This window comes from Arachis stenosperma, chromosome 5 (genome assembly GCF_014773155.1).
Source record: "Arachis stenosperma cultivar V10309 chromosome 5, arast.V10309.gnm1.PFL2, whole genome shotgun sequence".
Lineage (NCBI taxonomy): Eukaryota > Viridiplantae > Streptophyta > Magnoliopsida > Fabales > Fabaceae > Arachis > Arachis stenosperma.
Window position 1 is genome coordinate 82,678,369 of NC_080381.1, and position 21,473 is coordinate 82,699,841.

Below are 21,473 nucleotides of genomic sequence, written 5' to 3' on the forward strand. Positions count from 1 at the left end.
ATCACCTTTCTTAAAATGAAAAAAAGTTCTTAATTGAAAAAGAGAAGAATTGCATGAATTTTGAATTTTATAACAGATTAATTATTTTGATGTGGTGGCAACACTTTTGTTTTCTGAATGTATGCTTGAACAGTGCATATGTCTTTTGAATTTGTGGTTTATGAATGTTAAAATTGTTGGCTCTTGAAAGAATGATGAAAAAGGAGACATGTTACTGAGGATCTGAAAAATCATAAAAATGATTCTTGAAGCAAGAAAAAGCAGTGAATACAAAAAAAAAGAAAAAAAAAACGAAAAAAAAGGGAGAAAGAGAAAAAAAAGAAAAAAAGAAAGAAATAAAGTTGTGATCCAAGGCAAAAAGAGTGTGCTTAAGAACCCTGGACACCTCTAATTGGGGACTCTAGCAAAGCTGAGTCACAATCTGAAAAGGTTCACCCAATTATGTGTCTGTGGCATGTATGTATTCGGTGGTAATACTGGAAGACAGAGTGCTTTGGGCCACGGCCAAGACTCATTAAGTAGCTGTGTTCAAGAATCATCATACTTAACTAGGAGAATCAATAACACTATCTGGATTCTGAGTTCCTAAAGAAGCCAATCATTCTGAATTTCAAAGGATAGAGTGAGATGCCAAAACTGTTCAGAGGCAAAAAGCTAAAAGCACCGCTCATCTAATTAATACTGATCTTCATAGATGTTTTTGGAGTTCATTGCATATTCTCTTCTTTTTATCTTATTTGATTTTCAGTTGCTTGGGGACAAGCAACAATTTAAGTTTGGTGTTGTGATGAGCGGATAATTTGTACGCTTTTTGGCATTGTTTTTAGTATGTTTTTAGTATGATTTGGTTAGTTCTTAGTATATTTTTATTAGTTTTTAGCTAAAATTCACTTTTCTAGACTTTACTATGAGTTTGTGTGTTTTTCTATGATTTCAGGTATTTTCTGGCTGAAATTGAGGGACCTGAGCAAAAATCTGATTCAGAGACTGAAAAGGACTGCAGATGCTGTTGGATTTTGACCTCCCTGCACTCGAAGTGGATTTTCTGGAGCTACAGAAGCCCAATTGGCGCGCTCTCAACGGCATTGGAAAGTAGACATCCTGGGCTTTCCAGCAATATATGATAATCCATACTTTGCCCAAGATTTGATGGCCCAAACCGCTGATCAAAGTCACCTTCAGAATTCCCAGCGTTAAACGCCGGAACTGGCACCAAAGTGGGAGTTAAACGCCCAAACTGGCACAAAAGCTGGCGTTTAACTCCAAGAAGAGTCTCTACACAAAAATGCTTCAATGCTCAGCCCAAGCACACACCAAGTGGGCCCGGAAGTGGATTTTTATGTCATTTACTCATCTTTGTAATTCTTAAGCTACTAGTTCCCTATAAATAGGACCTTTTGCTATTGTATTTGATGTCTTGGAATCTTGGTAGCTATCTTTAGTCTTATGCTATCTTAGATCATGGAGGCTGGCCTCACGGCCATGCCTAGACCTTGTTCTTATGTATTTTCAACGGTGGAGTTTCTACACACCATAGATTAAGGTGTGGAGCTCTGCTGTACCTCGAGTATTAATGCAATTACTATTGTTCTTCTATTCAATTCCGCTTGTTCTTGTTCCAAGATATCACTTGTTCTTCAACTTGATGAATGTGATGATCCGTGACACTCATCATCATTCTCACCTATGAACGTGTGACTGACAACCACCTCCGTTCTACCTTAGATTGGGTGAATATCTCTTAGATTCTTGATACACGATGCATGGTTGATCGCTTGACAACCGAGATCTTGCCTGACAACCGAGCCAGCCATTCCGTGAGATCAGAGTCTTCGTGGTATAGGCTAGAATTGATGGCGGCATTCAAGAGAATCCGGAAGGTCTAACCTTGTCTGTGGTATTCTGAGTAGGATTCAATGATTGAATGACTGTGACGTGCTTCAAACTCGCGATTGTGGGGCGTTAGTGACAGACGCAAAAGAATCACTGGATTCTATTCTGACATGATCGAGAACCGACAGCTGGATAGCCGTGCCGTGACAGGGTGCGTTGAACATTTCCACTGAGAGGATGGGAGGTAGCCACTGACAACGGTGAAACCCTTGCATAAGCTTGCCATGGAAAGGAGTAAGAAGGATTGGATGAAGACAGTAGGAATGCAGAGAGACGGAAGGGACAAAGCATCTCCATTCGCTTATCTGAAGTTCTCACCAATGAATTGCATAAGTATCTCTATCTTTATCTTTATGTTTTATTCATCATCTATGCCCATTTGAGTCTGCCTGACTGAGATTTACAAGGTGACCATAGCTCGCTTCATAGCAACAATCTCTGTGGGATCGTCCCTTACTCGCATAAGATTTATTACTTGGACGACCCAGTACACTTGCTGGTTAGTTGTGCGAAGTTGTGATAAAGAGTTGAGATTGCAATTGTGCGTACCATGTTGATGGCGCCATTTATGATCACAATTTCGTGCACCAATCACCATCAAACAGAGAGCACAAAATGAAGCGCCAAAAGAGGAATGAAGCCTAAAAATTAATGAGCCCTAAAGACGCTCGCAAATACCCAAAAGGGCTGTCGCACTTGGGGAACTAGCGCGGCATTTAAAGCTGACACTTCGCATCATAAAGAAGCCACTCAAAAGGCATAGAACTTGCCTGAGGAAAGAAAAAACGACCAACCTACTCAGGACAGTGGTATCCAACCTAAAGGTTGCTTGAGCACGACCTGCCCAAAGGATCGAAGCTCAAGCAGGGGCACTGTTCATACCCTAATCTGAGCATTGTGGTCGAGACGGCAGAAGACAGGAAGACCGACTTCATAAGGAGGTCCCTCACCCCGACCTCTTCTTAAATAGAGCTCAGAGTAGCACCTAAAGGCCCAAAAAGGAGCCAGAAAGGCCCAAAGAGGCCTGGCACAGCAAAGGCCACCGCCCACCAGAAGGCGGTTACCAAAGATATGATCTTAAAGATATAAGATAAGATAAGGATCTTCTCCTCAAAGATGTTCCCCAAAAATACAACTATAAATACACTGGAGCCCCTAGGTATAACTCATATTCCAATTCTACTAAAAACCTGCCTAAAGCCCTTGCTAACTTAAGCATCGGAGTCTCTTGCAGGTACCCCCACCCAACCCCATGAGGAGTTTGGAAAAGGCAGCACCTCAAGATTTGAAGGTCAGAAACCAATACTCAGAGAATACCCGGATCTCACATCTGGTCCGAACTCAACATTTTAGGTAACTCCTCAGAACAGATAGGATTCTCCACTTTCAAGCTTTTCCTCACCAAATTCATCCAACTCTTCTCCATCACTCAAATCATAAATAGGAGGTTTAGAGAAGTCTACCTCTATATCACGTTCAAATTTATCCGAAGAAGGTTCTTCAAATTCAAAAGATTCATTCACGGAAGCGAATTCTTCACTAATAGGGATTGATGCATGATTTCCATCACTAAGGGAACTCAATTCTTGCTCCATTCCTTCCAATTCTTCATTCACAACTTGTCTTGGAGGTTGTTCACTCTCCTCCTCAACATCAAATTCAATCTTCTTGGGGGAATGTTCTTTGTTCCTAAATTCCCATGGAGGTTCGGCATCTCCTAAATCTTTAACCATTTCCTCTTCTTCAACAATTTCGACTTTCTCCACTTGCTCTAGTACAAAATCCCACTCCTTGTTTTCCACCGGAGTCTCTAATCATTCTTTCATGCTCCGTTCTTCATTGGTTTCTCCACATGAGGCCATGGGAGTTTCTTGAGTGTCCAAACATTGGGAAACTAATCGACTTACTATCTCGTCAAGGTAGCCATGAACTCTAGTTGCCTCCTTTGAGCTTTATGTCGCTCTTGAAGGATGGTACGTAGTTCCCTTTGCTCTTGGAGACATGAAATGAGAATGTTGTTCATTGAGGATTGGGGTGGATAGGAGGGTTCATCATATGGGAGAAAAGGCTCATAATAGGAAGATGGTTCATTTTGGTGGGGGTATTGAGGTGGTATATGTGAGAATGATGGTTCTTGGGAGTGATTGTCTTAAAATTGTGGTGGCTCTAAGGGTTTTCTTTCATAATGGTCACAAGGATGAGGTAAGGGTGATTTGTTGTATGAGGGGTATCGATCATAGGATTGTGCTTGGTAAAATGTGGCTTGTGAGGTAGGTTAAGAGTTATGTTGAGGATAGAGTTCATAGGCATATGGTGGTGGGTGTTGATAATCAGAAAGAGGTCCACCATAGCCATTAGACGGGTATGCATCAAGGGGTGGTTCTTGCTCATAGTACATTAGAGGAGGTTGTTGCCAAGAAGGTTGATTGTCCCATCCGTGATGCAATCCTTCATTGTAGTTCTCATTTCCTACAACATACTTGTAACCACACTCATAGCCAAATGGGTGAGAATTCATGGTGAAAAGAGAAAACAAAATCAAAAGCTAATAAGAACAAAATACTACAACTAGCAAAAACTAACAAAGAAACTCAAGCACTATTCACAATATTAACATATATACAATAACTAATAATATAAAACCATTGTAATTCTCCAACAACGGCATCAAAACTTGATGAAGGATTATCGTCGGTTAGGAATTTCACTAAAATAATTCCGTTGATAGTATAGTTCCAAACCAACAATTAATCCTCAATCAAAGTTTAAAAAGATTGTCACAATACAGTAGAAATTGCAATGAAGTGCTCAATTATTGGCTATGAAAGTTCTTTTGGGATTTTTGTAATAAGAGACAAGAAATGTAAATAACAAGAAAGTAAATGGCAAACTAACTAACAAAGGAAATGAAATTCAAATGATAGAAAGGTCTTGGCATGGGTTGATGATTAAGGATCCCTATCCTTGTTACTAACCACAACATCATAATTGCAAGGATCAATCCCATTTAGTCATCCTCTAACAATTGAAGAAAAGTCAAATGAGCATCATCAATCTTAATCCATAAGTCCTAGCCACTCAATAATTGAATTAGTGAAAGTAGTGTCAATGGACACCAATTATCAATCACTTGGACATTAGAAACTCAAGGTCACCCAAGTAACCAACCAAAGCCAAGAGGAGAAAAATCTACTCTATAGCTAAAAGAAACATTTCATCAAACACTTAAAATGCAATAAAAGTAAACATCATAAATTGCAAGAATTAATGAAAATCATAACTAACACAAATAAGAAATCAACAATAGCAACTATGGTAAACATAAAAAGACATGGAAACATAAAATTGCATTAAAAGGGAAATGAGATTAACAAAAGAGTTCATGAGCTAAAATTGGCAAAATAAAGGAATTAACAAGAGAATTAGATAAACTAAGATACTAGAACATATAAAAGTGAAGAAAAGTTAAATTGAAGCAAGAACAAAATCTAGATCTAAGAAGAATCAAAATAAGAACCCTAAAACCTAGAGACAGGAGAGAGCATCTCTCTCTAGAATTCTACATCCATCTAAAATTAAAACTCATGGAGTGCGTGTGTGTTCTCCATCCTCCTAAACTCCTAGCCTCTAATCTTCAGACTGGGCTCGAAACTGGGCCAGAAATGAGCTCATAAATTGCCCCTACCATTTTCACTTTAATGAGGCACGTGTCGCTTGTCATGCGTACGCGTCAGCCATGCGTACGCGTCATTTGAACTCTGCACTGGCCACGCGCACGCTTCAGTCACGCGTATGCATCAGTAGACGATGCTCCTGGTCACACGCACGCGTCAGCCATGCATACGCGTCGGGACCAGCTTCTCAAATCTCCAAATTCTTGTGTTCCTTCCACTTTAGCATGCTTCCTCTTTATTCTCCATGCCATTCCTACCCTATAAACCCTGAAATCACCTATCAAACACATCAGCATCAAATGGTAATAAGAGAGAATAAAAAATTAGTAATTTCAAGTCCTAGGAAGCATATTTTTATCATAGCACAAAATTAGGAAGGAATCTTAAATACATGCAATTTACCTGAATAAGTGTGACAAAAGTTGACAAAATCCACTCAATTCAATTCAAAATAAACCATAAAATTATAGTTATTAATAAACTATACTGAGAATGAGGCTTACCTATGGAATTGTTCCGATTGATTCGTAGAGCTCGACGCGGTGGTCGCGTGGCCGCAAACGGTGCGGCGATCGGAGCTCGGAATGAGGAAATATGGTGGTTGGAAGGTGAGGTTAGGGTTGGAAGCGTTTCTTCCTCCTTCCCCCTTCTTGTGCAGTGTGGATATGAAATTGGGAAAGAAGAAGATGTTGAGCCTTTAGTTAATGAGGCCTAAGTTGGGCCTTGGGCCCATTTTGGGCCCGGTTTGCCCAGTTCGGCTCATTTATTTGGTCTAAGCTTAGGCCAAATTCTTTGATACTAGTGTCAAAATTCTTGTTTTAATTAGCTCTATCTTATTTTATTATAAAATTCAAATTTTTAATTTTCTTTATTAGAATATAATTTATTGATTAATTATTTGCTGATTTTACAAGGTTTACATTCACCACAATCCAACCAATTTCAGTTACAAACACAAGTAGAGAGATTCAAACACCAACAAAGCAGTTACATCAAGTATAGCAATTAGCAGTTAAACATCTTTATTCACATAGGCAAACCAATTACAATATACGCACCCAAACAATGTCATATAGATGCATATGATGAATGTCTATCCTATTGGCTCATGATATCACTTGTCGGTTCAAAATGCCAACCCGACACATCCCTAGGATGTTGCCTTTCTGCCACGACGAGGGATATAGTGCCCTGCTCACTCTTTCTTTATCTTGCGCCCCGCGAGTTATAGTGCCTGGCACACTCTTTCGGGTTATAGTGCCCGAGTTCACTTTGGAAGCAGAAAGGTTATGTGACCGGGAGACTGCCACAACTTTCACATCTCAACATAGGTGGGAGACTGCCTCGGCCCCTACACCAACACCGCTATCTCGACAAGTAGGAGACTACCACAACCCTTGCCAAAGGCGCATAGCGACTTTCCAAATCAATGCATGTCGCGTGAGCGGGAGACTGCCATAGCCCTTACATCCGAACGTAGGCGGGAGACTGCCACAGCCCCTACGACGATGAACAATGCATTTCACAACTACATACTCAAACTCATCATTAGTTTCCAATTTCTGAAATCAATTTTCTTTAAACTCAAAACCCATTCTTTTTGGTAATAATCTCCAAAAATGTCAGCAACTTCAAAGTCATACCAAATCGGAAATCTCTTTGAAAAGACTCAAAAATCATTCACTCTTAAAATCAGTCGTGTAACTATTTTAAATCAGGGGTTATAAATTAACCATCACGGCAAGTCTCATGTTTTTAAGGGGGAAACCCACCAAATTTCAATTTCCTAAATTCATTACAAATCTGTAAAAATCATTGCTTCCTATATTAAATCGACCAAATAAGGTTCCTAAATAAAATCAAAACCAAAGTCCAACTTCCTTTAAAATCAGTAAAATCTCCTTTGAACGAAATCTTTAAGTCCAACTAAAAACATAAGCCCCTTTTTATATTTAAAATAGATATTAGATCATAATACTTTTTTTCAGTGATTTAAAATCATAAAGTAATTATTTTCTAAATAAATCGAACGCAAGACATATAGTTTTCTTAAATAAATTAAACTCGAAAACATAACTATTTTCTTAATAAATCAAATAATACAATTTCTCGAATTCAAACTGTTCTAAATAACCTTTCAAACAAAGTCTCAGATTTTTATAGAAATTTCGACAGCACCTTGATGCGTGAGCTTCTTTCCTATCTTTTCCTAGTGAATTTGCATTTGAATTGTTAAGTTTAATCAGAATTTATATAATTTTTAGCCACTATGAATGCTACTTTGAGTTGTGTGTAATTTTGTTTATTTCAGGTAGCATTCGGATGGATTTGACGGAGTTTTATAGAAGAAGAGAAGAAAGTGAATGATGCTGTCAACCCTGACCTCCTTGCACTCCAACGAAAATAGCTTGAGCTACAGAGATCTAATTGACGTGATTCTAGTGGCAATAGAAAGCTAACTTTCAGAGCTTTTCAAAGATATTACTACTATACACTTATTTTTCAATCTGTACGGCCATATCGGCGCCTAACTTGGCTTTTTCCAAGTTAGGCGCCAGAAGAAGAACTTACACGCTAAAGCATGCTGCCAAGGCCATGCCTAACTTCAATTCTCTGAAGTTAGGCGTGAAGATCACTCAATGCACTCCAGGACATGCTGCCAAGGCAAAGCCTAACTTCAATTTCTTGATGTTAGGCGCCAATTCAAGGAAAAGGAGTGGTCCTGCATCCATCAATTATTATGCTCGAAGATTTTAATTAATTTCGATTAAACTTTATTTTATTTATAAATAGGAAAAGATATTATTTAATTTTAGAAAATATATTTTACATTAATCAGGATTAGATATAAAAGAAGAAGAGATCTTGACCTAGGCGACTCTCGGAATTTTCATTCAACACTTTCATACTTTTCTCTATTAGGGTTTATTTTCTCCATGAGGAACTAAGCCTCCATTGGTAAGGTTAGGAGCTCTATTTACTTTGATGGATTAATAATTATTTGTTCTTCTACTCTTGATTAATGTTTTGATTATTGTTTAAGGATTGGTTTCGTTCTTCATCCTATGAATTAGTGATTATTGGGAAATAACGCTAATTCAACTTGAATTCTATTTAAATCTTGGAAAAGTTATATCATTAGAATTACATCTTGAAATCAATTCCTCACAACTCTCTATTTATCTGGATTTAACGCGATATGTGACATATAATCGTCTTATTTTTCGGTATCTAGGGTTTGTGTGGCTCATAAACTAGTTTTGAACTTAACCCTCTAATCGGAATCAAGTGACCAAGGAATTGGTGGTTGATGAAGGTTAGAGGAGACCAAAAAGGTCTAAGGAATTAGGGTTTAGTCACATATAGTTTTCCGTGAATATAATCTTTGCATGATCAAGGTAGTTAACATTGAATATTAATCTGGAAATTTAAATATCTCTGACACCTTAACTATTTTTATCATATTATTTTCTTAACCAATTTTAGTTTGCTCTTATTTAATTTTCTATTTTTATGTTATTTGTTATTGAAACCCTAAATTTGGATTGTCTGACTAGAATAATCAATTGACTATTGTTGCTTGATTTATTAATCCTTGTTTGGGATCGACCCTCACTTACCTGACGTATTACTTGGTACGACCCGGTGCACTTGCCAGTTCAGTTGTGGTATTCTAATTCTGCACCAAGTTTTTAGCACTGTTGCGGGGGATTAATTGTAATTAATAGCTACCAGTTAATTGATTACCTATATTAGACTTTTTCTTCATTTAATTTTCTTATTTGATTTTTATATTATATTTTTTTTCAAAATTTATTTTTATATTAAAAAAAATAATAAAAAAATAATAATAATAAAAAAACAAAAATAAAAAACATTTAATATTTCTTTTTGTTATTTCTTCTTAGCTTCTCTGTTTACCACATGGTGCGTTTAATTCTGTTTGGTGTTTTACGCTAAGGAAAATAATGGAGAGAGATCATATGGTTACTACTCACACCTAATGAGTGATTCATATTATTGTGGATGGAGGAACTACCCGAATTTTGGTTGGGAAAGTCAAGACCAAAGAAACTTCAGTGCTCAATGTTCCATCTATCAAGAACCACCATCTCCATATTCATACCAAGAACCATCCTCCTCTTTTTATTCATATCAAGAGCCACCATCTCTTTCTTCATATGAAAAATCATCTTCTTTATACTCATATCAAGAGCCACCATATCCTTATTCATATGAAGAACCATCAGCTCTTGAGCTTCTCATGAAAGAATGCATACATGATGTGAGGATGAGTGTCAAAAATATAGAGAAACATGCGGAGTTGATTATCAAGCACCTGGACAAGATACAAGAAAATTCCTTCCCAAGAGATACAATGCGATCCTATGGAAGAAAGTGAGGAAATCAATCAAAAGAGTTCATACTTCAGTAAATTAGAGAACTCTTCACCCTCACACATGGAAGAAGAGGAAGATGCACAAATCAAGGAGGAAGATGCATAAACAAAGGAGGAAGACATGCACACTCCATGCTTGCACATTCCAATAATTCAGGAGAAAGCCATACAAGTCCCTTCAATTCTATGCATGCAAGCTCCTGAGAAGAAAAATCTAAATGCATCGTCCATATTTGAATTGAAGTCTTCTCCCCCAACACTTGAATGTGCTTTCCTTGGTCCTAGTGAATTAGAGAGTTGTATGGGAATTACTTTTTGGTGGGTATCATTTTCCTCCTCATGTCCACTGAAGTCATTTCTCTTAACCAATTAGAAGAAGAGGAAGAAATTCAAAAACCAACCATCAAGCTAGTGACTTTAAAGAAGTGCTTCTTGGGAGGCAACCCAACATTAGGTAATTTCTTTTCATTTTTTTCTTTGCTTCATGTTGCATATGTATTTCATGGATCATGTTTGGTGTTGTTACATGAACATGATACTTGCATTTCAATGGGTGCATGGCCCAGACTTTCATTGATAGTGTCACACTAAGTTTGGTGTTGCCACACTTCACCTATGCAATATCCACTCTCTCCATGCCAATACATTAGCAACATGTTTATTTTGCTTTATTTTATTTTACCTTTCATTTTTTTATTTTGTTTGTTTGATTTGAATGAGCTTCCTTCTTGCTTCCTTTTATCCACTAGACATTATAATTATTCTGATTTCTATCACCACAGTTTTTCTTTATTGCTTGAGGACAAGCAACCATTCTAAGTTTGGTGTTAGAGGCTATGCTCTATATAGCTTAAAAGGGGATAAAGACAAAGATGATGAAGAGATAGGCAGAGAGAACTAAGGTTGTTTCTTTCCTTTTTGATTATATGCATGTGTGTCCTTCCTTTTAGATAAGCATAGTCTAATTTTGAATTATAACATATTGCCTTTACATCATAACTATCATCTTGAAATTTATGAATCAAAGCAATTAAGCATCATGATCATCAACAAACAGGGTAATTAAAGAAGAAACCAGCATGAGCATATGAGTATTGGAAGGCTAGCATGACTATTTTTGCTCAAACACATTTGAATTTTGTTTGATTAAAATTTTTATCTAGAACACTTTATAAAATCTTTGAAATTTTGAAAACCTTGAAGAAACTTGTCCATAAATGATCAAGTAAAGAAAGGGGAATGAGAAAGCTGAAGGCTCTGAGTACCAATGACAACTCATTAGTCAAGTACTTGTGGTGTTTGTGTATCAAGAAAACAGCTTGAAAACAAAACACTTAGAGTCAAGGCTAGGCTCAAGTGCAAAGCACTCCCTCAAAGGTCAAGGCTCTGAGCATCAATGATTAAAGAGTAAGGAAAAGAAACAAAAAGCAAAGCTTAAAAAGTTCTCTAGTTATATGCTTGTGGTGCTTATGTATTAGGTGGTAATACTTGAAAATAAAGCATTTAGAGTCGAAGCTGTAAAAAGAAATGGTGCAAAGCACCCGAGAAGCTAAGAAAAGAAATAATTGAAAAGCTTGTTTCAAGGAAGGAATATAAGAAAAGATTCCATAAAGTGATCAAGATAAAATCATCAATCATTTGAAATTCTTTTGTGAGTGTTGCATGCATAGTAAACTAGCCAACCATGAACATTAAAATTGCTATTCTTCTCACCTTGGATTGTCAATTTATATTGCATGATTATTCGTTTGCTTGAGGACAAGCAAAATTTAAGTTTGGTGTTGTGATGCGTGAGCATCTTTCCTATCTTTTCCTAGTGAATTTGTATTTGAATTATTAAGTTTAATCAAGATTTAAATACTTTTTAGCCACTATGAATGCTACTTTGAGTTGTGTGCAATTTTGTTTATTTCAGGTAGCATTCTGATGGATTTGACGGAGTTTTATAGAAGAAGAGAAAAAAGTGAATGATGCTATCAACCCTGACCTCCTTGCACTCCAACGGAAATACCTTGAGCTACAGAGGTCTAATTGACGTGATTCTAGTGGCATCGGAAAGATAACTTCTAGAACTTTCCAACCATGTATAATAGTATATACTTCTTCTCCAACCTGTACGGCCATATTGGCGCCTAACTTGGCTTTTCCCAAGTTAGGCGCCAAAAGAAGAACTTACATGCTAAAGCGTGCTGTCAAGGCCACGCCTAACTTCAATTTCCTGAAGTTAGGCATGAAGATCACTCAATGCACTCTAGGACATGCTGCCAAGGCCAAGCCTAACTTAGGCGCCAATCCAAGGAAAAGGAGTGGTCCCTGCATCCATCAATTATTATGATCGAAGATTTTAATTAATTTCGATTAAACTTTATTTTATTTATAAATATGAAAAGATATTATTTAGTTTTAGAAAATATAATTTACATTAATTAGGATTAGATATAAAAGAAGAAGAGATCTTGAACTAGGCGACTCTCCGAATTTTCATTCCATCCTTTCATACTTTTCTCAACTAGGGTTTATTTTCTCCATGAGGAACTAAGCCTCCATTGTTAGGGTTAGGATCTCTATTTACTTTGATGGATTAATAATTATTTGTTCTTCTACTCTTGATTAATATTTTGATTATTGTTTAAGGATTGGTTTTGTTCTTCATCCTAAGAATTAGTGATTATTGGGAAATAACTCTAATTCAACTTGAATTCTATTTTGATCTTAGAAAACTTATATCATTAGAATTACATATTGAAATTAATTCCTCACAACTCTCTATTTATCTAGATTTAACGTGATACGTGACATATAATCGTCTTATTTTTCGGTATCTAGAGTTTGTGTGGCTCATAAACTAGTTTATCCTTCTAATCGGAATCAAGTGACCAAGGAATTGGCGGTTGATGAAGGTTAGAAGTGACTAAAAAGGTCTAAGAAATTAGGGTTTAGTCACATATAGTTTGCCATGAACATAATCTTTGCATGATCAGGGTAGTTAACATTGAATATTAATCCGGAAATTTAAATATCTCTCACACCTTAACTATTTTTATCATATTATTTTCTTAACCAATTTTAGTTTGCTCTTATTTAATTTTTTGTTTTTATGTTATTTGCTATTGAAACCCTAAATTTTAATTGTTTGACTAGAATAATCAATTGACTATTGTTGCTTGATCTATTAATCCTTGTGGGATCGACCTTCACTCACCTGAGGTATTACTTGGTACGACCTGGTGCACTTGCCAGTTCAGTTATGTTATTCTAATTTCACACCTCACCTCCCCTAAAACTTGGACTTTGCCACACTTTTTGGGTCCCAATCAAACCATTCCGCAACCCTTTTCAACAGGTCCCAAAACCAAATCAGTTCAAAAGTAAGCTAAATCCAACCATTCATATCATTTTCAAATCTCAATGAAACCAATTCAAAATCAAATTATTATCTACTAATCAAACTCATTTCCAAAACTTTAAAGAGACAATTCAGCAACAGTCCATTTATCAAATCCAAACAATAATCCAATCAAACAAATAATCAGATTCATCCAAAATAACCAGACAATACATAAGACTTATACAATCACTAAAAATATATATTTCTCACATTAATATCCATTTATAATAATTCCAAAATATAAACATAAGTTCTTAGAAAAATACCCATACCTCAACAAATCGAAACCATAACCCAAACGCGTCAACGGAACCTTTTCTTTCAACCCGAAATCAACGACAACCGTAACCTCAATAACGTAAAAGCGACATGTAACCACCAGAACTCGACCCTACAATACCAAACCTCAGATTCATTAACCAAACATAATAGAATACTAATGCGAGGGTTTTTGAAACATAATTACTTACTGAAGTAAGAAAACGAAGCAGCCACAACTCTGAATCGACCCGACAGTAGCTCTGACAATAACCTCAAGCAACTGCAGCGAGCAAAAACCCCGGTGACGGTGACTGGTACAATCACACAGCATCAAAAATCTTCCCGAAACCCAAAATAATATAAAACAAATTTAAATCCCCTTACCGGCTGTGGTCATCGGTGACGACAGCAGGGTACTCCGTTGGCAGGAGCATGGCAGCGCACCCCCCATTAGCAGCGATAGGGCTTGGGACAGCAGCTGGGCGCAGTGGCAGGGGCAGCTCCTCAACGGTTCTTCTCCTCTGGCACGGCTCTCTCTCCTTTTCGCGACAATGCCGACGACGTTGGTGGCGTGCAGACCGGCAACGACTCCCCACGGAGGGCGACTGGGTGGCACAATTCCTACCCCGATCGTGATCCTCTCTCTCACCTCAGATCTGATCCACGACGGCGATGGCTTCACTGACAGAAGCGGTGACAACGGCACGATGGTGACGGCGCAGGGACGGCGGCGCGACTCCCTCTCCTCGCGGCTCTAGCGACAGTAGCAGCGCAGCCTTCTCTCTCTTGTTCCTCTTTCTTCTCTTTTCCACAACTCCTATCTCATATTTTCCCTTTCATTCTTTCTTCTTTCTTCCATCTGCACCCCCTTCCCTCTAACCATGAGTGTGTGTATATGTGTTGAGTGAGTGGAAAAATTAGTTAAGCTTTAAGATGAATCTTGTGATGGATATGAAGTTCTAGGATTGCCTCTGGCGTCCCAGAATCTTATATCTTACATCACTGTCCACTATTACTATTTGGTGCGCGAAATTGTGAACAATACTTTTCACAACTCTCATAATCCCTGGTCATGAACTCCAAAAACTTGGTGGTTCAATTCCATGGCATTACACAACTTCGCACAACTAACCAGCAAGTGCACTGGGTCGTCCAAGTAATACCTTACGTGAGTAAGGGTCGATCCCACGGAGATTGTTAGCATTGAAGCAAGCTATGGTCATCTTGTAAATCTTAGTCAGGCAAACTCAAATGTATATGATGATGAACGAAAATAACATAAAAGATAAAGATAGTGATACTTATGTAATTCATTGGTAGGAACTTCAGATAAGCGCATGAAGATGCCTTCCCTTCCGTCTCTCTGCTTTCCTACTGCCTTCATCCAATCCTTCTTACTCCTTTCCATGGCAAGCTCGTGTAGGGTTTCACCGTTGTCAATGGCTACCTCCCATCCTCTCAGTGAAAGCGATTGCATATGTCCTGTCACGGCATAGCGGAATTCAGCTGTCGGTTCTCGGTCAGGCCGGAATAATATCCATCGATACTTTTGCGTCTGTCACTAACGCCCCGCCTGCTAGGAGTTTGAAGCACGTCACAGTCATTCAATCATTGAATCCTACTCAGAATACCACAGACAAGGTTTAGACCTTCCGGATTCTCTTGAATGCCGCCATCAGGTCCTGCCTATACCACGAAGATTCTGGTTAAAGAATCCAAGAGATATTCACTAAGCCTTGGTTGCTTGTAGAACAAGAATGGTTGTCAGTCACCTTGTTCATAAGTGAGAATGATGATGAGTGTCACGGATCATCACATTCATCAAGTTGAAGAACAAGTGATATCTTAGAACAAGAACAAGCGGAATTGAATGGAAGAACAATAGTAATTACATTAATACTCGAGGTACAGCAGAGCTCCACACCTTAATCTATGGTGTGTAGAAACTCCACCGTTGAAAATACATAAGAACAAGGTCTAGGCATGGCCGAATGGCCAGCCTCCCAAAGTGATCAAAAGATCTAAAGAAAAAGGTTCCAAAGATCCGAAGATTTTTAATACAATAGTAAAAGGTCCTACTTATAGAAAACTAGTAGCCTAAGGTGTACAGAAATGAGTAAATGACATAAAAATCCACTTCCGGGCCCACTTGGTGTGTGCTTGGGCTGAGCAATGAAGCATTTTTCGTGTAGAGACTTTTCTTGGAGTTAAACGCCAGCTTTGGTGCCAGTTTGGGCGTTTAACTCCCATTTGGGTGCCAGTTCCGGCGTTTAACGCTGGAATTTCTTGAGGTGACTTTGAACGCCGGTTTGGGCCATCAAATCTTGGGCAAAGTATGGACTATCATATATTGCTGAAAAGTCCAGGATGTCTACTTTCCAACGCCGTTGAGAGCGCGCCAATTGGGCTTCTGTAGCTCCAGAAAATCCACTTCGAGTGCAGGGAGGTCAGAATCCAACAGCATCTGCAGTCCTTTTTGGTCTCTGAATCAGATTTTTGCTCAAGTCCCTCAATTTCAGCCAGAAAATACCTGAAATCACAGAAAAACACACAAACTCATAGTAAAGTCCAGAAAAGTGAATTTTAACTAAAAACTAATAAAAATATACTAAAAACTAACTAGATCATACCAAAAACATACTAAAAACAATGCCAAAAAGTATATAAATTATCCGCTCATCACAACACCAAACTTAAATTGTTGCTTGTCCCCAAGCAACTGAAGATCAAATAAGATAAAAAGAAGAGAATATGCAATGAATTCCAAAAACATCTACGAAGATCAGTATTAATCAGATGAGCGGGGCTTTTAACTTTTTGCCTCTGAATAGTTTTGGCATCTCACTCTATCCTTTGGAATTCAGAATGATTGGCTTCTTTAGGAACTCAGAATCCAGATAGTGTTATTGATTCTCCTAGTTAAGTATGATGATTCTTGAACACAGCTACTTATTGAGTCTTGGCCGTGGCCCAAAGCACTCTGTCTTCCAGTATTACCACCGGATACATACATGCCACAGACACATAATTGGGTGAACCTTTTCAGATTGTGACTCAGCTTTGCTAAAGTCCCCAATTAGAGGTGTCCAGGGTTCTTAAGCACACTCTTATTGCCTTGGATCACAACTTTATTCTTTCTTTTTCTTTCTTTTTCTCTTTTATTTTTCTTCTCTTTTTTTTTCGTCTCCTTTCTCTTTTTTTTTTTGTATTCACTGCTTTTTCTTACTTCAAGAATCATTTTTATGATTTTTCAGATCCTCAGTAACATGTCTCCTTTTTCATCATTCTTTCAAGAGCCAACATTCATGAACTACAAATTCAAAAGACATATGCACTGTTCAAGCATACATTCAGAGAACAAAAGTGTTGCCACCACATCAAATTAATTAAACTATTATAAAATTCAGAATTCATGCAATTCTTTCCTTTTCAATCAAGCACGTTTTTATTCAAGAAAGGTGATGGATTCATAGGACATTCATAACTTTAAGGCATAGACACTAAGACACTAATGATCACAAGACACAAACATGGATAAACATAAGCATAAAATTTGAAAAACAGAAGGATAAAGAACAAGGAAATCAAAGAACGGGTCCACCTTAGTGATGGCGGCTCTTTCTTCCTCTTGAAGATCCTATGGAGTGCTTGAGCTCCTCAATGTCTCTTCCTTGTCTTTGTTGCTCCTCCCTCATGATTCTTTGGTCTTCTCTAATTTCATGAAGGATGATGGAGTGTTCTTGATGCTCCACCCTTAGTTGTCCCATGTTGGAACTCAACTCTCCTAGGGAGGTGTTTAGTTGCTCCCAATAATTTTGTGGAGGAAAGTGCATCCCTTGAGGCATCTCAGGGATCTCATGATGAGAGGGGTCTCTTGTGTGCTCCATCCTTTTCTTGGTGATGGGCTTGTCCTCATCAATGGGGGTATCTCCTTCTATGTCAACTCCTACTGAATAACAGAGGTGACAAATGAGATGAGGGAAGGCTAGCCTTGCCAAGGTGGAAGACTTGTCCGCCACTTTATAGAGTTCTTGGGCTATAACCTCATGAACTTCCACTTCTTCTCCAATCATGATGCTATGAATCATGATGGCTCGGTCTAGAGTAACTTCGGACCGGTTGCTAGTGGGAATGATTGAGCGTTGTATGAACTCTAACCATCCTCTAGCCACGGGCTTGAGGTCATGCCTTCTCAATTGAACCGGCTTTCCTCTTGAATCTTGCTTCCATTATGCGCCCTCTTCACATATGATTGTGAGGACTTGGTCCAACCTTTGATCAAAGTTGACCCTTCTTGTATAAGGATGCTCATCTCCTTGCATCATAGGCAAGTTGAACGCCACCCTTACACTCTCCGGACTAAAATCCAAGTATTTCCCCCGAACCATAGTGAGATAATCCTTTGGATTCGGGTTCACACTTTGGTCATGGTTCTTTGTGATCCATGCATTGGCATAGAACTCTTGAACCATCAAGATTCCGACTTGTTGAATGGGGTTGGTGAGTACTTCCCAACCTCTTCTTCGGATCTCATGGCGGATCTCCGGATATTCACCCTTTTTGAGTGAAAAGGGGACCTCGGGGATCACCTTCTTTAAGGCCACAACTTCATAGAAGTGGACTTGATGCACCCTTGAGAGGAATCTATCCAACTCCCATGACTCGGAGGTGGAAGCTTTTGCCTTCCCTTTCCTCTTTCTAGAGGTTTCTCCGGCCTTGGATGCCATAATGGTTATGGAAAAATGAAAAAGCAACGCTTTTACCACACCAAACTTAAAATGTTTGCTCGTCCTCGAGCAAAAGAAGAAAGAAGATAGTAGAAGAAGAAGAAATGAAGAAGAGGGAGATGGTGGTGTGTTCGGCCAAAGAGGGGGGAAAGTGGTGTTTAGGTTGTGTGAAAATGAAGGGTTGAAGAAGGGTATATATAGGAGAGAGGGGGGTAATGGTTCGGCCATTATGGGTGGGTTTAGGAGGGAAAGTGGTTTGAATTTGAAGGGTGAGGTTGGTGGGGATTTATGAAGGATGGATGTGAGTGGTGAAGAGAAAGATGGGATTTGATAGGTGAAGGGTTTTTGGGGAAGAGGTGTTGAGGTGACTGGTGAATGGGGGAAGAAGAGAGAGAGTGGTGGTGGGGTCCTGTGGGGTCCACAGATCCTGTGGTGTCAAGGAAAAGTCATCCCTGCACCAAGTGGCATCAAAATTCACGTTTTGAGCCATTTCTGGCGTTAAACGCCGGGCTGGTACCCATTCCTGGCGTTTAACGCCAGGTTCTAGCCCTTTTCTGGCGTTTAACGCCAGTCTGGTGCCCCTTTCTGGCGTTAAACGCCCAGAATGGTGCCAGACTGGGCGTTAAACGCCCAACTGCTAGGCTTACTGGCGTTTAAACGCCAGCAGCATCTTCCTCCAGGGTGTGCTATTTTTCTTCCTATTTTTCATTCTGTTTTTGCTTTTTTCATTGTTTTTGTGACTTCTTATGATCATCAACCTACAAAAAAGATAAAATAACAAAAGAAAATAGTTAACTATAAAACATTGGGTTGCCTCCCAACAAGCGCTTCTTTAATGTCATTAGCTTGACAGAGGACTCTCATGGAGCCTCAGAAATACTCAGAACCGTGTTGGAACCTCCCAACACCAAACTTAGAGTTTGAATGTGGGGGTTCAACACCAAACTTAGAGTTTGGTTGTGGCCTCCCAACACCAAACTTAGAGTTTGACTGTGGGGCTCTGCTTGGCTCTGTTTTGAGGGAAGCTCTTCATGCTTCCTCTCCATGATGATAGAGGGATGTCCTTGGGCCTTAAACACAAAGGATTCTTCATTCACTTGAATGATTAACTCTCCTCTATCAACATCAATTACAGCCTTTGCTGTGGCTAGAAAGGGTCTGCCAAGGATGATGGATTCATCCATGCACTCCCCAGTCTCTAGGACTACGAAATCAGTAGGGATGTAATGGTCTTCAACTTTTACCAGAACATCCTCTACAAGTCCATAGGCTTGTTTTCTTGAGTTGTCTGCCATCTCTAGTGAGATTTTTGCAGCTTGCACCTCAAAGATCCCTAATTTCTCCATTACAGAGAGGGGCATGAGGTTTACACTTGACCCTAAGTCACACAAGGCCTTCTTGAAGGTCATGGTGCCTATGGTGCAAGGTATAGAAAACTTCCCAGGATCCTGCCTCTTTTGAGGCAGTTTCTGCCTAGACAAGTCATCCAGTTCGTTGGTGAGCAAGGGAAGTTCATCTTCCCAAGTCTCATTTCCAAATAACTTGTCATTTAGCTTCATGATTGCTCCAAGGAATTTAGCAACTTGCTCTTCAGTGACATACTCATCCTCTTCAGAGGAAGAATACTCATCAGAGCTCATGAAAGGCAGAAGTAAGTCCAATGGAATCTCTATGGTCTCATTTTGAGCCTCAGATTCCCATGGTTCCTCATTGGGGAACTCATTAGAGGCCAGTGGACGTCCAGTGAGGTCTTCCTCAGTGGCGTCCTCTGCCTCCTCTTCCTTCCAGGGTTCGGCCATGTTGATGGCCTTGCACTCTCCCTTTGGATTTTCTTCTGTATTACTTGGGAGAGTACTAGGAGGGAGTTCAGTAACCTTCTTACTCAGCTGACCCACTTGTCCTTCCAAATTCCTAATGGAGGACCTTGTTTCAGTCATGAAACTTTGAGTGGTCTTTATTAGATCAGAGACCATTGTTGCTAAGTCGGAAGTACTCTGCTTAGAACTCTCTGTCTGTTGCTGAGAAGATGATGGAAAAGGCTTGCCATTGCTAAACCTGTTTCTTCCACCATTATTGTTGTTGAAACCTTGTTGAGGTTTCTCTTGATTCTTCCATGAGAAATTTGGGTGATTTCTCCATGAAGAGTTGTAGGTGTTTCCATAGGGTTCTCCTAGGTAATTCACCTCCTCCATTGAAGGATTCTCAGGATCATAAGCTTCTTCTTCAGATGAAGCTTCCTTAGTACTGCCGGGTGTATTTTGCATTCCAGACAGACTTTGAGAAATCATATTGACTTGTTGAGTCAATATCTTGTTCTGAGCCAGTATGGCATTCAGAATGTCAATCTCAAGAACTCCTTTCTTCTGACTAGTCCCATTGTTCACAGGATTCCTTTCAGAAGTGTACATGAATTGGTTATTTGCAACTATTTCAATTAGCTCTTGAGCCTCTGTAGGCGTCTTCTTCAGATGAAGAGATCCTCCAGCAGAGCTATCCAAAGACATCTTGGATAGTTCAGAGAGACCATCATAGAAAATACCTATGATGCTCCATTCAGAAAGCATGTCTGAGGGACATCTTCTGATTAATTGTTTGTATCTTTCCCAAGCTTCATAGAGGGATTCTCCATCCTTCTGTCTGAAGGTTTGGACTTCCACTCTAAGCTTACTCCATCTTTGAGGTGGAAAGAACTTTGCCAAGAAGGCATTGACTAGCTTTTCCCAAGAGTCCAGGCTTTCTTTAGGTTGAGAATCCAACCATATTCTAGCTCTGTCTCTTACAGCAAAAGGGAATAGCATCAGTCTGTAGACATCAGGGTTAACCCCATTAGTCTTGATTGTGTCACAGATTTGCAAGAATTCAGCTAAGAACTGATGAGGATCTTCCATTGGAAGTCCATGAAACTTGCAATTCTGTTGCATTAGAGAAACTAATTGAGGCTTAAGCTCAAAGTTGTTTGCTCCAATGGCAGGGATAGAGATGCTTCTCCCATAGAAATCAGGAGTAGGTGCAGTGAAGTCACCCAGCACCTTCCTTGCATTGTTGGCATTGTTGTTGTTTTCGGCTGCCATGGGTTCTTCTTCCTTGAAGAATTCGGTCAGGTCCTCAACAGAGAGTTGTGCTTTAGCTTC

General features: G+C 39.1%; 1 non-coding gene across 1 annotated transcript; it reads left to right on the forward strand.

Moving 5' to 3' along the window:
* The first annotated feature begins 20,900 nt into the window (after window positions 1–20,900).
* Window positions 20,901–21,008, forward strand: LOC130984256 (small nucleolar RNA R71). The gene has a single exon (XR_009088202.1). It is a non-coding gene; the product is annotated as a small nucleolar RNA R71 (small nucleolar RNA).
* The last annotated feature ends 465 nt before the right edge of the window (window positions 21,009–21,473 follow it).